This window comes from Heliangelus exortis, chromosome 5 (genome assembly GCF_036169615.1).
Source record: "Heliangelus exortis chromosome 5, bHelExo1.hap1, whole genome shotgun sequence".
Lineage (NCBI taxonomy): Eukaryota > Metazoa > Chordata > Aves > Apodiformes > Trochilidae > Heliangelus > Heliangelus exortis.
This window is the reverse complement of record NC_092426.1, coordinates 31,103,316-31,117,560: the sequence shown is the minus strand read 5'-3', so window position 1 is coordinate 31,117,560 and position 14,245 is coordinate 31,103,316. Positions and strand designations below refer to the sequence as shown.

The following is a 14,245-nucleotide window of genomic DNA, read 5'->3' as shown; positions in this document are numbered from 1 at the left end:
ACAATACATTCAGGTATTTTTTACTTCCCTCTTACTGTCAACAGGATGTACCTGGAAGGGTCTGTCAACATTATATTATTGTTTTTCAAACAGATACAGGGATTATGTTTAAAGGCCTTACTCATAGTGGTTTGGAAGATCTCGTCTGCTCTGACTTTCTATAATATCAGAAATCCCTGAAAAATATCTAAAATTCCTGCTTCTCTGCAACAAAAATACAGCTTTTCACAGCAAGAAGTATATTAACAGAAAGAAAGAAAACTTTTAAAATGACTGGTCTTCCCACTAGTGTTGTATTCCTCTACCTTAATCGACATATCAGATTAGGGTACTTGTGTTTTGTTTTATTTTATTTGTCAAACTCTTGAAGGCTTTCATGCTGAATAAGTGATGCAAAAATGAAGAATAAATTTTAAGAACATTGAAATTCAGTAACATCTACCTTTTAAAATATGGTGTGTAGACAAGAGCAGATCAGTAGCACTTACCAGGATCTTATAGTTATCCTGATTTTCTGCTGCCTTCAATTATAAAGCTGCTAACAGAATCATGCTTTTGTAAAGATAAGGAGTTTTAAAGGATATCAGACTGTCTTGCAGATTTTGTGATTAGTCTGCATATCAAATACTGATTCTTCTGTGAATAAACTGTACAAACATGAAGACATTTAACTTCAAAGCTTTATTTTCTGCTCTATTTATCCTAACTCTTTTTTCCCTTCATTTGTTTTCACCATTATGTTTTATTATTTCTGCCACACATATGCAGTTCTCGCATTAAACAGTGTGGGAGGATATTTATGTCCAGTGTCAAACATGAAAAATATGTCATACTTCCTCGCACTGATAATGTTTGCTTAAAACTTTTCATCCTTCCCAGCAATGACATTACAGACCAGGCAAAGCTTGTGTTTAGATGTGGAACACTGTTTTATATGCCAGCAGCAGAATTACTTTAATCTTTCAAACTGTTTGTGACAGTCATAACTGTTTGCATGACTCAAAGATCGTTGTATTTAAACAGATGAAAGAGTGATTTACATAAATTGGCATGAGTCTGCAGAGCACACAACCTTCTTGCTGTGGTACTCTGAGATTGTGTAGTCAGACAATAGCCTCAGTCCCTAAGACACCAAATAAGGTGTCCTGGAATGTGATTGCATCCATATGCCTCTAACTAATGCAATATTGACAGTGAGCTGATTCAAAGAACGAGAATTTACTCTGAAATCAATGTTGCCTTCTACAAAACCAGAAGAATTGCCAGCATCAAAGTCCTGAAAATTGTTGTTAGTTAAAATTATGACTTTTGGGGAAACTTTCAATTGATTATATTTGAGACAGCTATGCATAAAATTACTTTAATCAGTTCCATTAAATGATGACTAACTTTAAAATTGGAGGGCTGCACTCCCTCAGAATGTGTAGTATGAATGTAATTTAGAAGGATTAGTAATGTAAAAAAGCAATGTCATTCTCTCTTAGAAGACAAAAAAACCCCCTCTATTATATACAACAGTTCCTTCTAGCCCATTTTCAATTTGATTGTTATACTGTATTACCATGGCTGCTGCAAAGTCCCAGAACTACTCATAATCATAGAATCATAGAATTGGCTGGGTTGGAAGGGACCTCAGAGATCATCAAGTCCAACCCTTGATCCACTACCCCTGCAGTTCCCAGACCATGGCACTGAGTGCCACATCCAGGAACTGAGTGACATACTGAATGTTAGTGTTGATAACTTTGATTTAATTAAAAAATTATTATATGATTGTTATAAAATCAATGTCTAGAATTACTGATACCTTTAGTATAACTTCTGTCAGCTGTTTGGGGTCTAGCAGTCTGTATTCTCATTGAAACCCTTATTCAATTCCACTGTATTTTTTTTCCAGTGCCTGTTTCAGCCTTATCCTTCACAGCCTTGTAGTTAAAAAGAACCATAGGTTATGTACATTGGTTTTTCAGGGATAGTATTAGGTTATTCTTTACATTATTCTTACGAATTTCCTGCATTATTTTCTGTTTATCTACTTATCTTCTCATGTTACTATTTTGTGTACTTCTGTCAAAGCCACTAGCATGCAGTTTATCTTGATCAGCTCTGCTTTTTACATCCTCATCTTACCCTATTTGTGCTGAACTTCAGTGTCAGTGAACTAAGAGAATTTAAATCCCTATCAAAGCTTTCCTTGGGAGGAAATCAGGATTCACACTGATTAATTTATATGATGTATCCTATAAGGAAGTGCTTTCTTATATGGAAGATATTACTGCAAGGAAAGAGCAGAATCAAGAATTCAGAAGGATTGGATAGGAGAGATTAATACATTTAATAGATAATAAAAGGCCCAAACAAACTTGCTTTCAGAAAACCTTAATACTGACCATCACTATGGTCACTATCAGCTTACATTTCTCCCATGCATTCTTTAATTTCACATCATAGTCTTTGGACTAAACTTGGAAATGCCTTTCACTGCATTTGATTATGCAGTGAAATTATGACACTAACATGCTTACTCTGGTATGCATTTATGCATAATTTCTTGGTAGACTCATTATTTTGGTATGTTGATCATTTTTCTCACCTATGCAAACACATGAATACCTGTTTTAATGCTTTTGAGCATGATTGATAAAAATACTAGATACTAAAAATTTTGTCAGGAAACTGAAGCTCTCTGAATTAAATTCTGTTACGGTGTAAACCATGTCATCCTCTTTCAAGCAAGGATAGTAGGTCAAATCTGTAGGCCAGATGGGAAGTAGCAATCAGAAAGAGACTTCTTTCTTTAGAAAAAGATAAATAAATTTGACACCCAAACTTGTTGAGTAGGATGCAACTGAACCATTTGTTTTGAGAACAAAAATACCAGTCACAGTGTTCATAGGGCAATTCTTAGAAATTTAAAGTTAGCTAAAAGACAAAGCACCAGGTTGCTACTAAAATCTCAAAATTGGAGAATGGCAGAGTAAAAACATACGGATGATACAGTGATGTATGATTACAAGTAATAAAAGACAATAATAAAAGTAATAAAAGTAATAAACGATAAAGTAATAAAAGCAATAAAAGGTTTCTCCCAAATGTAAGACAAGTCTGATTTCAGGTAATCATTCAACCTCTCCAGCAACTTATTTTGTGATCTATTTCTGCCTAAATACTTCAGGTGCCAGAACAAGTTATTAAAAATGCACCTTTGTCCTGCAAAGAGACCTTATAGAGCTGCTTTGTGAACATTTTGACAGAGGTCAAATAATCAGTAGTTTTATTTCTTTTAAGAGATGTATGTACAGAATTGATTAGAATAGTTCTTTTCTCATGGCATATAAATCAATCCAAACTTTGCAGCATCAGGATTTTTCAGCTATCTAAACTTTGTCCTAAGTAAGCTGTTTTGAAAATGTCAAAAAATATTTCTTTAAGTATGTCTTTTCAACTACTGTATAGCATATTTAGCATATAACTATTTGTACAAAGCATGTGTATGAAGTCTTTCATCTTGAGAATGCCTTACAATCTGAAAAATCCCTGTACAAAGTGGAGGAAAGGGATCTCTGGGGTGGAATGTGGTTTCAGAGAGGGTCTTGGTGCCCTAGGACAGCCAGGGATACCTGACTAATCATGACAGTGTAGCGTCCATGCCCTAGCAGAAAACTTTCAAGACTATAATGCTAAAAGGAAAAGCTGATCTATAAAATGTATTTAGTTTGATTATCTATAGTTACCAGTACAGATAACTAGTGAATATTTCTAATACGTTCCCCACAAAGGACTAACCCCCCATTGACTTAGAGTTGCCTGGGAGATGCATGAGGCAGGTTTGTGTTTAAGATTATTTGAGTTTTCCACATCAGGGACTCTTTGCACACATGTAGTTGGACAGTTCCTAGGCCAGCTTAATTGAGAGAGCTGACTCTACATTTGTTTGAAATAATCATGGAAACATAGAGTGGTTTGGGTTGGAAGGGACCCTTAAGATCATCTCGTTCCAGCCCCCCTGCATGGGCAGGGACACCTCCCACCAGACCAGGTTGTTCAAGCCCCATCCAACCTGGCCTTGAACACTTCAGGGATGGGGCAGCCACAACTTCCCTGGGCAACCTGTGCCAGTGTCTCACCACCCACACAGTGAAGAATTTCTTCATAATGTCAAGCCTATGGTAGGGGAACTTGTAATGTAATTTGATGTCTGTTTGGGTTTTATGATGAAATAAATTGTCTCAAGATTTAAAACTTATTTTCAAATTTAAAACAATATTTCCAAGCATATTGTAAAATAAGTTGTCCTATTAAACATTTGCTGTAAAGAAGATTGTGCCATTATAGATTCAGATGCACCAAATTCCCAAGTGTATTATTACTTTCATTCTCCATTCAAGAGTAGTCCACTCAAGACTTTCTTATTCTAATGGAGAAACAAACAAAAGAGGAATTAAACTCATTGTAACTGGGTTATTACAGCAGAAGTAATTTAAATGAAACTGTTGTTTTGTGTTATCATTCTCAGAAATAGTTTTAGTGGTTTTAATACATAATCTCAAAGAAAATGGTAGTCGAGTAAAACTTTGATTGTATTTTTACATTTAAATTTAATTTAAATTAAATAAATAATTGGTTTAATTTTACACTTAAATTTATTTAATTGTATATTGTAACTACAATTGTATTTATGCCTTTTACTACTTAGTCAGTTGGAATTACCTCGGGTTTTTTTTTTTTAGGATTTCAGTTAAATGATTACTACCATAAATTTCTGTATTTTTGCCAGCCTTTTGTACAGACCTACTATTACTACTGAGTAACAGCAATTTCCAAGAGATAAGAGGTATCATGTAAACAATAGGGTATTAATAAAGGCCCAGAGGTGTAGGGAGCAGCAAGTCTGCAATCATGGGCTTGGCCACTTGGCCACAGTACTCATATTCTGGTCTTTCCTTTCACATGGGTGTAAACATGAACAGTGTAAAAATGTTTTAACATCCACTGTGGGAGGGAAAAATAATCTGACTACTCCCAGCACAGAGGTCAGCAGAAAATAAACAAACTGTGAAAAAAACCAAAATAGATCAGGGAAATGCCCTAATAATTCTTGTTACTTTCCCAGTCTTCAATTAAGCTAACATGGTAGTATCTGAGTGCTTTTTAGGAATGAATTGAACAGCCTGACTGATGTGTCACACATGCTTCACTTTTCCCATCATCCTTTCCCCATAAGGTGAATAGGATATTTTTTTATTTAGAAATGTGGAGATCTTTTTTCATATACATTCTTTTATGACTTCATCACAAAGAAGGCAAATGTAGGAAAAAATGTATGCCTAGTACATGAATACAGTTTGGTGTTTCCTGTAAAAGCATTAATTGAAACAATTCTAACTAAAGACTTTTTAAAATTAGTACCTTGTATTTTATTTGTCACAGGAAGGAGAAATATTACAGGTCCAAGTTTGGCTCTTTTTTACATTTTATTTCAAACTACAGACCTTTTAAACTAGTAGCTAGATAAACTTTCTTGCAAAAATCTAAGTTGTAGAAGAGCTTTGAGTTAAAAATGAGATTACATTAAATATATTGACAGTATGAATTCATTTAACAAATATTTGTGATTTTGTAGAGGAAATTACATTTTTGAGGGGGAAATAATTGTGCCTTCGTTATGATTGAAGTATTTTTAATGGTCTATCATACCTATTTTTGTAGAATGTATGTAGTTATACAAAAATGGTTATTCTATTGATGCATTCTTGTAGCAGTCAAATAAGACACACGTGCTTTTTCATAAATATATATGTGGTTCTTAATGTAACTTCTTTATTTTATATTTGTACTTTTTAGTTTAATTCTACTTTTAAAAAATTCAAATTTCTCAAGCTGGATCTTAGGATTTCATAGTAAATATGAATCTTTATAAGCAGGAAGGTTGCTAGTTAAATATTTGGAGTGCTGTTGAAATAATTTTTCTCTTGTATATACAGCATGCTTTTCTTTTTTTCTTAAACGGGATTCTGCTAGGTGTTCTCCAAATTGTTTTGATTCAGCTATGATAGAGAATATAATGCTAAACTTCAGAGGTGAAAATATATCAGGTTCAGTGATTTTAACAGATAAATGTGGAGAAGTGTACTGTAGACCTTGAATACCTGATCTGTGGTTTTATAAGAAACTTTCAAAACAAGAAGTGTTCATTTGGCACATTTCACATCAGCAAAATGCAGTTATCATTGCTAAAAAAGACATAACATAGGCAAAATAGACCTTAATATTTCATCCTGCTTTTAAATGTGAATATCTGATATCACTAGCCAGATTTAATTTGATATTCATTTTTATTTGATTTATGCTTTAATATGGGTATCTGTGTTTGAGAATCAGCTTGGGCATGAAATTCTCCTCCCCCATCCTGTATATATGGCTAAACAAAAAGGAGGAGGTGACTGTCACACTTCCAAGCAGCACATTTTTAGAAGGTCAGAATGATTAAATTCATTCTCAATAATGTAGTTTTTCTGTTCATGCTTTTTATTGACAGTCTTTGTTTCTTAAAGGACCTTCGTTGCTTTTTTTATTTAAAGAAAAACGTAGCAAAGAAACAGATGTGTCCCATATAAAATATGCAATAAATCTTGTCTCACAAATTCTTTGCTCTGAACTTTCTGACAGAAACTGTCAAATATCCACTTTAGTTCTAGTATAAAATGTTAACTTTGTGTCATGGCGCCAACTACCATATGCTGGAATAAAGTCAGTAACCAGCAATAAAAAAAACCAACATAGGCACCTTTGAAACAGTACAAGCAATCAACAGTGAGAAAGGTCCATATAAATCTATGGAGAATTAATCTCAGCTTTGCCACTATCCTGCTGTGCATTTACAATGAGATTTTGCTCCTGACCACCAGAAGTGGCTGGCTTTGCAGGAGGTGTGTATCCTAATGAGGGGAAAATGTACTGAAAAGAAAGCAGCAGCTTTAAACCCCCCACCCCCATCCTTTGGATCACCTAGAAGAGTGTGTCCTAGTGTGTTCAAACATGTGGGGCCACTACACATCACCCAGTGCTGTACTTGAGCTGATCATGTGAAACCAATCTTGACTGAGCTCAATCAGCAGAAATTACTTCAGCTTCATAAATCATTGTTATCATTCCACAGGAGGAGGCAAGGCTATGGCTTTGCTCTCCTAAAAGTTTTTGGGCCACAAATTTCAACAGGTTTTCTGAAATTGATTTAATTCTATTTGTGTAATTATTCATTATTTACCCCCCAGAGTAGCCCTTGGTTCACCATCAATTTAACTTCTTTTTGTTTTACTATCCTTCTTATGTTTTTAAAAAGACCTCCAGCTTCTTATTGATCTAATAATCATTCAGCTATTTAAAAGTCTTGTCCTTGGTGTAAAAAACGTGCTGATCCTTAGAAGTTTTTACTTTTGCTTACAACAGGAGGTTGTAGTTACAAATAATCTGAATATTTAGTTTTGCCAAACAGAACAGATTTAACCTTGTTCTATTTAAAAGCATTAAAACTAATTTTTCAGGTCCATAAACTGTTGTATACATTTAGTCATCACGAAGATTAATCTTGGAATTAGATCAACATTCTACAGAGTTGATTAAAGTGAAATTAGAATAAGAATATAGCTTTTATAGCTTTGAAGTAGTCATAGGCTTTAAAAAATACTTATTCTCTGGAACCACAAGTGTGGCAGAATGATAGATTAATGGCTTGATTGCATTTAACAGAATGCAGTTTCAAGTCATTTAATTGCAGTAAACTGAAAAAGTATAATGCAGCATCATGCTTTGAAATAAAAAATTCCAGAACATAGAAAGGTAAGACTAACATTAATCCTAATTTTAATGAAACAATCGCCTTTTTCTGTAGAAGCTAATGGAAATAATAGCTTTAATTTAAAAATCTGCTCTCATTGAATACAAAGAAGCCTCAAACTAAGAAATATACATTTTAAGAATTTTAGGACTTTATGAAAATAAATATTTTCTTTTCTTTATAGTTATTCTGGTAAAGTGACTTTCAACACTTTTTTCTGGTACATTTATAGACAGCATTATCACTTTTAAAAGGAAACATGATTTCCTCAGTTTTTTATTGCCTATGATAATAAACACTTCCTAGAATGTGTTACTTGAGTATGTTCTGCTGGTGTTGTGTGCCTCTGTGTGGGTGCAAGTGTCTACAGTTCGTTCTGATGTGGTAACATCAAAAATCTTTTATAATGCTTAACTGTTTCTTTATGGTAAATGTTAATTAGTCCTTGCCTAATACCTAAAATACAGGTTGGTAGCTGATATTCCTGATTACTTGTAGAGAAACTCATTAAGCAGCTTTTCAAGGCTGCACAGAGACTCTTTGTACAATAGAAACATTTGTACATTTTCACCATTGGATGTGGATTTCTGAGTGAAGACCAATTTTTGTACCATTGCAAAGGAAAATAAAATTGTTAAGGACTGTTTCAGGGGAGCATGATTAAGACCTCATGGCAGCAAGTGTTCTGAAGATTGTTTTGAAAGGATTTAAGATGTCCATTCCAGTATTTAAGCCATTTAGAAAAAATTGCATGGCCAAATCCCATGTTAAAAATGTGACATTTTCTAATTTAGAGAAGAGGTAAAGGAAACAAGGCTTATGTGGTCACACTGCCCACTGATTGCTCCCCAGCCAATAATTTTTAATGCGTTGGCCAATTTTGACCAAATGTGAAAAAGTTAGTGATCTTAAGATATTAAGCTCCTAAAATCTCAATAAAAATATGTGGCTAAATAGACAGAAGTGACCCTATTAGCCTTCCAGGGAAAGAAAGGTTGTATCATGAACTCAGCCCTTAATTAAACATTAATGAATCCATCTGGGAGCTAACTTTAGGAGACAGATCTGCATCAGACCAAGTCTCATTGATTCCTTTACTCCCAGACCTTCTTGCTTAAGTGATACCATAGGAGCAAGAGTCCTTGATGGGTGTGGGATAATTTGTTTTTGTGTTTTCAAAAAGTAAAACAGTTCTAAAATTGTGTACAGCTTGTATGAAATATTAAACTTCATCCCAGCAGCATATGATTCTAACTTAGAAATTGAATTTCCATCTCTTTAACAATTCCAAACCCCCAGTTTCCATCCTCAGTTTCATTCTTGCTCTTGTCAAGCCATGTTTTAAATACAGAGTATATGCCAGTTTGGTAATGGAAAAAAAAAAAAACCCACCCCAAAACAAAACAGAGATGATCCATTTTTTGTTTTTACATTCTATGGCATTCCTCTCTTTATTTTTATGAATCCTTCCGTATTTGCACTCCACATTTTTAATACATTTAAAAGATGATTTCCATTAATTTAAAATTCACATTTCAAGATTCAGATTTCAGATTCTGCCATTGTCAGGTAGTGAGATATATTTTCATGTGTTTAGTATCCAAATTGTTCATTGATAACATTTTTCAATCTGCTCTGTTCATGGCCTTTTTGTGCAGGGCCATCTTTTTCCAGACATTAAGATAATACTCATAATAAAAAGATTAAATGGGTGTTGATACTGCTGAACATTTTGTATGAATTTTAGCCACATGCATTGGCTTTGCCATCATCAGCTGAGGAATAAAATCTCATAGTGCATTGAAAATTGCGGATTGTTTAACATTATGAATCAAGTGGCTAAACACCTTGACTGTAGTAAAAAAAAATAACTATAACTTGATTTGTATGCATAAAAATGGCCCAAATGATCCAGTTTATCGAAATCTTAGGATTCATCTACAAAGAGTTTTTTATATGGCTATATGTTGTTGTACTGGGTCTGGCTAGGATGCAGTTAATTTCTTCATAGCAGCCAATTTATGGATGTGTTTAGGATTGGTGGCTAAAACAGTGTTAATGACACCAGAGTGGTTTGGCTGTTGCTGAGCAGCACTTGCCTGTTTGCAAGGCTTATTCTCTTTTTTCTCACTCTGTCCCCCAAGTAGGCCAGGGGTGTGCAAGAGCTGGAAGGGGACACAGTGTGGACAACTGACTCAAAGTGACCAAAGGAAAATCCATGAATGTAATGTCACATAAAAAAAGAGAGGAAAGGATTTTTAGGAGTGGTAGTCATTGCTCCAGAAATGGCTGGGCATCAGTCTTCTTGTGGGAGGTGGGGACTGATAGCCCTTGCATCACTTGGTGTTTCTTCCTCTTCACTTCCTGAACTCTCTTTACCTTGACCCTTAAGTTTTTCTCGCTTTTGCTCTTCCTATTGTCACCCTCCATCCCAGTGCAGGGGTGGAGGGACAAGTGTGCAAGTGGCTGTGTGGTGTGTAGCTACTGGCTGGGGTTAACCCACTAAAATAACAATCTATGGGAAAGCACATGTGCATTAGATTATTCATGACACTTCTTTGTAGCTCAAGGAACTGCAATGTGCTAGAAAGTGACATTTTTTTTCTTCATATTTTTCCTTGTAGTCCAGTAAGTCTTGAGGAAGGGATTTCTTAAAAATTTAATCTGTCTGGAAAATTTCACTGGTAACAGTGAAACCAAAAACAAAAGAGGTTCAATTCATCCTGCTACTGATCCTGCTCTCCTTTGTACTACGGTAGTGCTAGGAGTTTTTCTGGAGCATGTCCAGAATTTTTTACCAAAACAGAGAACAGTTATCTTGCTTTTGGTGGTCCTTTCTGAGTGTTCTCATAATTTTGAAGATCATTCTTGCTCCAGAATGCTTAGAAGAGTTGTGCATCAGTTTTTTCAATTCTGAAATTAGTAAAATACTAAAAAATAAAAAAAATCTGTAATAGGTACAACTAGATCAGTACACATGTGTGAATTATCCCTCTTACATGCATTCATTTGAGAGAAATACTAGAAAGTTTACCCAGTCAGACTCATTAAGTTTTAAAAATTTCAAATAGGGGGGCAGAAGTAGTTGTGAGATTCTTGTGCTGTTGTGTCTCCATTTTTATGTCTTTTTTCTTCTATCTTAGATCAAGTAGTTTCATTATTCTCTGCCTGCCTGTATTAGTTACTTCCAGTCTGTGCCAGGGTGCAGTGCTTTCCTTTGTTCTTTGGGAGACTCTTTCATAATAGCCTGGGTGCATGAAGAGATGTAACTGGTCCTGTTGTAACTGGAAGATGTTATGCATATATTAAACCCATTAAAATAAATATTTTCTGGGTACTTCTTATTCTTAAACAGCATTTGTCATGCAATTCCATCTCAGCAAGTAGAATATGTTGAAGAAACAAGTTGGGAGGTTTTTTTAGCATTTCACTCTAGAACAGTTTCCCTCTTAGAGCTGTTACAGGATCATGAGTCTCCAAATGCATTGCAGTAAAATGAAGTCACCATAAATATATTGGGTTCAGCAGGCAAATTCATAAGATCATAGTCCATTTATTCTCTTATCCTTTGAGCTAGGTACAGGTAGCAGGATGAGTAAGACTCGTGGCTGGTCTTCAGGGTCTATGGCTGCCTGTATTACAAAAGACTATTCTTACAGCAAATTAGAACTGCATGTTTTTTTAAATACCTGCTTTCCTTTGAAACTTCTTGTTTGTAGAAAGACAGAAATTCTTCTTTGATCCTGGCACTCATATCTCTATTCAAAGATGATACACTAAGATTATCAGCTTGTCATAGGACAGGATCTAATACTTTATCAAGGGTATGGATTTAACCAAATCCAAACAGTATGGCATATTAAGAACTTGCAGTTAGATGTGAGACCAGACAGAAAAGTTTACATTTGGCAGTTCCCTGTCTTTTTCATAGCTGGTCAAGTCTAATGGCTCCAAGGCCAGTCAGAAGGTTGTCTCCACACCAAAGGCAGCTTATGGGAAGTAATTTTGCAGGACTTCTATGTGATATGTATACATGTGATGTAGAACATCCATGGCTATATTATAGAGTGGTTTTGAGTAGATGTAATCTGAGGTGAACATTTCCACCTTACGTTTTTCAAAACTATGGGAAGTCTCAAACATTATTTTGGTCCTTTGGTCCCTATTAAGTAATGAAGGAATGCATTTGCTGTGGATCTTCCTGTTCAGCTTTCTTCTGATGGAAGTCAGTTTGCAAGCACCCAAACATAACTGCAAATCAAAGCAATGCTCAGTAAACGGGGACAGTGAGGAAATTAATTTCAAAAGTATCCTAATGAAAAGGCCAATGCCAGTGGCCACTGTATTTCAGTGGTCACTGCAGATGTGTTTTTCTCTGAAAAAAGAAATAGAGAATGATGTCAGGAGTCCATTTCAAACTAAACAACGTGCTACCTGTAGCTGGGCTGTAGAACACTGGCCACAGCACTTTGTGGAAGCTTAAAAGCTTATGAAAGCTGAAGTAGAGAATGAAGAGGTTATTGGGATATAATCCATTGAGGATTATATTGAAATGGCATCCAGTGCAGGAAACATTTTGCATGAACTACAGAACCACAGAGGCACAGAGAACACTCAGGGTCAGGATCATCAGGGTCCTGATCCTTGACTCTAACTGAGCATCTGCTGCAGGGGCTGCCAAAGGCAGGGTATTAGGATAGATGAAGCCCTGTGCCAATCTGGTTTAGCTGTTCTTACATTCTTAAGCAACTGAGGAAACTTAAATCACCAATGTGGTGAAGCCTGAAAAAACTACATGATCCTTCTTCCCCAAAAAGGAAATCAGATGCAAGCAAATGTGGTGTTGCCAGAGAAATATACAGTTCTTGATGTAATTCATTTTAATTGCCTTCAGTAATTCCATGTTTTAAGGTGAAGATTGATACTGACAGCAATGAAAATGTTAATGATTGCAGGTTGTGGAAGGGGAGAAAAAGAGCAGTATATTACAAATTCTGAGTGAAAGATTACTTAGAAATTGTATGGAAGAATAGAGAATTGCTCTGGTTTTCCTGTATTACATATTAGGTAGTATCTGCAACTCCTAATTACTTATATTTTAATTTTTTGTTTTCTTAACAAGTGTCAACATCTAAAATTCAAATAAATGCTTTTAAATAGTTCCTTGGTAGACATGCTTGTAGTTAAAACACTTAGTGTAGTTAATACACTTACTTTCTTCCTTCCTCTTCCCTTATATTGGTACCCAAACACACATATTGTTATATTAATGTAAACTTCACGTGTTCCTTCCTAGAAGTCATACCTTTTTTCTACTTCCTATAACAAATTAATTTTTTTTTTTAATTTTCCCTTATTTTGTTCTTGCAAGATTAAAAAACCCAGTAAGTCAGGTCTTACTATCTAACTATAAACATGTAAGTGTGTTAGCTATTGTGGTCTTGTACATGTGCAGGGACCCAAGGATATTTGATTTCTATTGTAGCTATGAATGCAGCTATGTTGGGAAATTTGCCTTACTTAACAATTCTTCAAATCCTTATCAACCAGAAAAGATAATTAAGTGTACAATTTCATACACACTTCACCTTTAACTATAGTTTTCCTGTACATAGTTAATTCCATATCATGATGAGCTATCAGAATTCCAACATATGTTTTCTACCTTGAATGATATAAAATGAAATACATGTGGAAATAACAAATTAGTTATAATAGATAAACTGTAGCTAAATTTCTCTGGAACCTGAGATGAACACAGTAAATCAGAGCTATCCTCTCTCTTTCAATTGCAGTTGTCTTGCCACAAAGATATGAGGTGGAGAACTTAATGGTATAGAATGTTAAAAAAATAATTGTTTTTCTTGCGAAGCACACACAACAGTTTCTGGCCTTTGCCACGCTGAAATAATCTGGATAAGTACCTCCAACACACTTTTCCAATATAGGTGAACATATGAGTTAAAATTGATTTAGTTTATTAACAGCAAATGTTCTGAAATAATCCTGCTTTTAATATTTTTTTAACTGTCAGTACAAACCTCTGTGTTGGTAACCTGTTGGTAACCTTATAGTGAAATGGAATAATTCTGGATCAGTTTTTCAGAAGCCTTGTCTGTAAACTGTTAGAAACTGTATTTCAACTCATATAAACTGAGCAAGAAAAAGATACAGTTCTTTATCTTCATGTATCTGTACTCTGTTTATATTAACAGTGGCACTTAACAGGTTATACAAATGTGGAATAGGAAAACCCAGTATTTTTTAATGTGTTACATTCTGCCACAGCTGCAGTTGCTCCACTGTACTAAGAAGAGCTGATCAACATTTTGTGAGAAAACTGGTGCTTTTCCTGTAGTACCAGCTCAGGAAACATTTTCAAAAGAAGAGAATGCCTGTCCTTTGAAA

General features: G+C 34.9%; 1 protein-coding gene across 4 annotated transcripts in view; it reads left to right on the top strand.

The window, feature by feature from the left end:
• The window catches only part of FMN1 (formin 1), a 189,882-nt gene that overhangs the window by 158,386 nt on the left and 17,251 nt on the right, over nt 1–14,245 (top strand). The window lies entirely within an intron of this gene.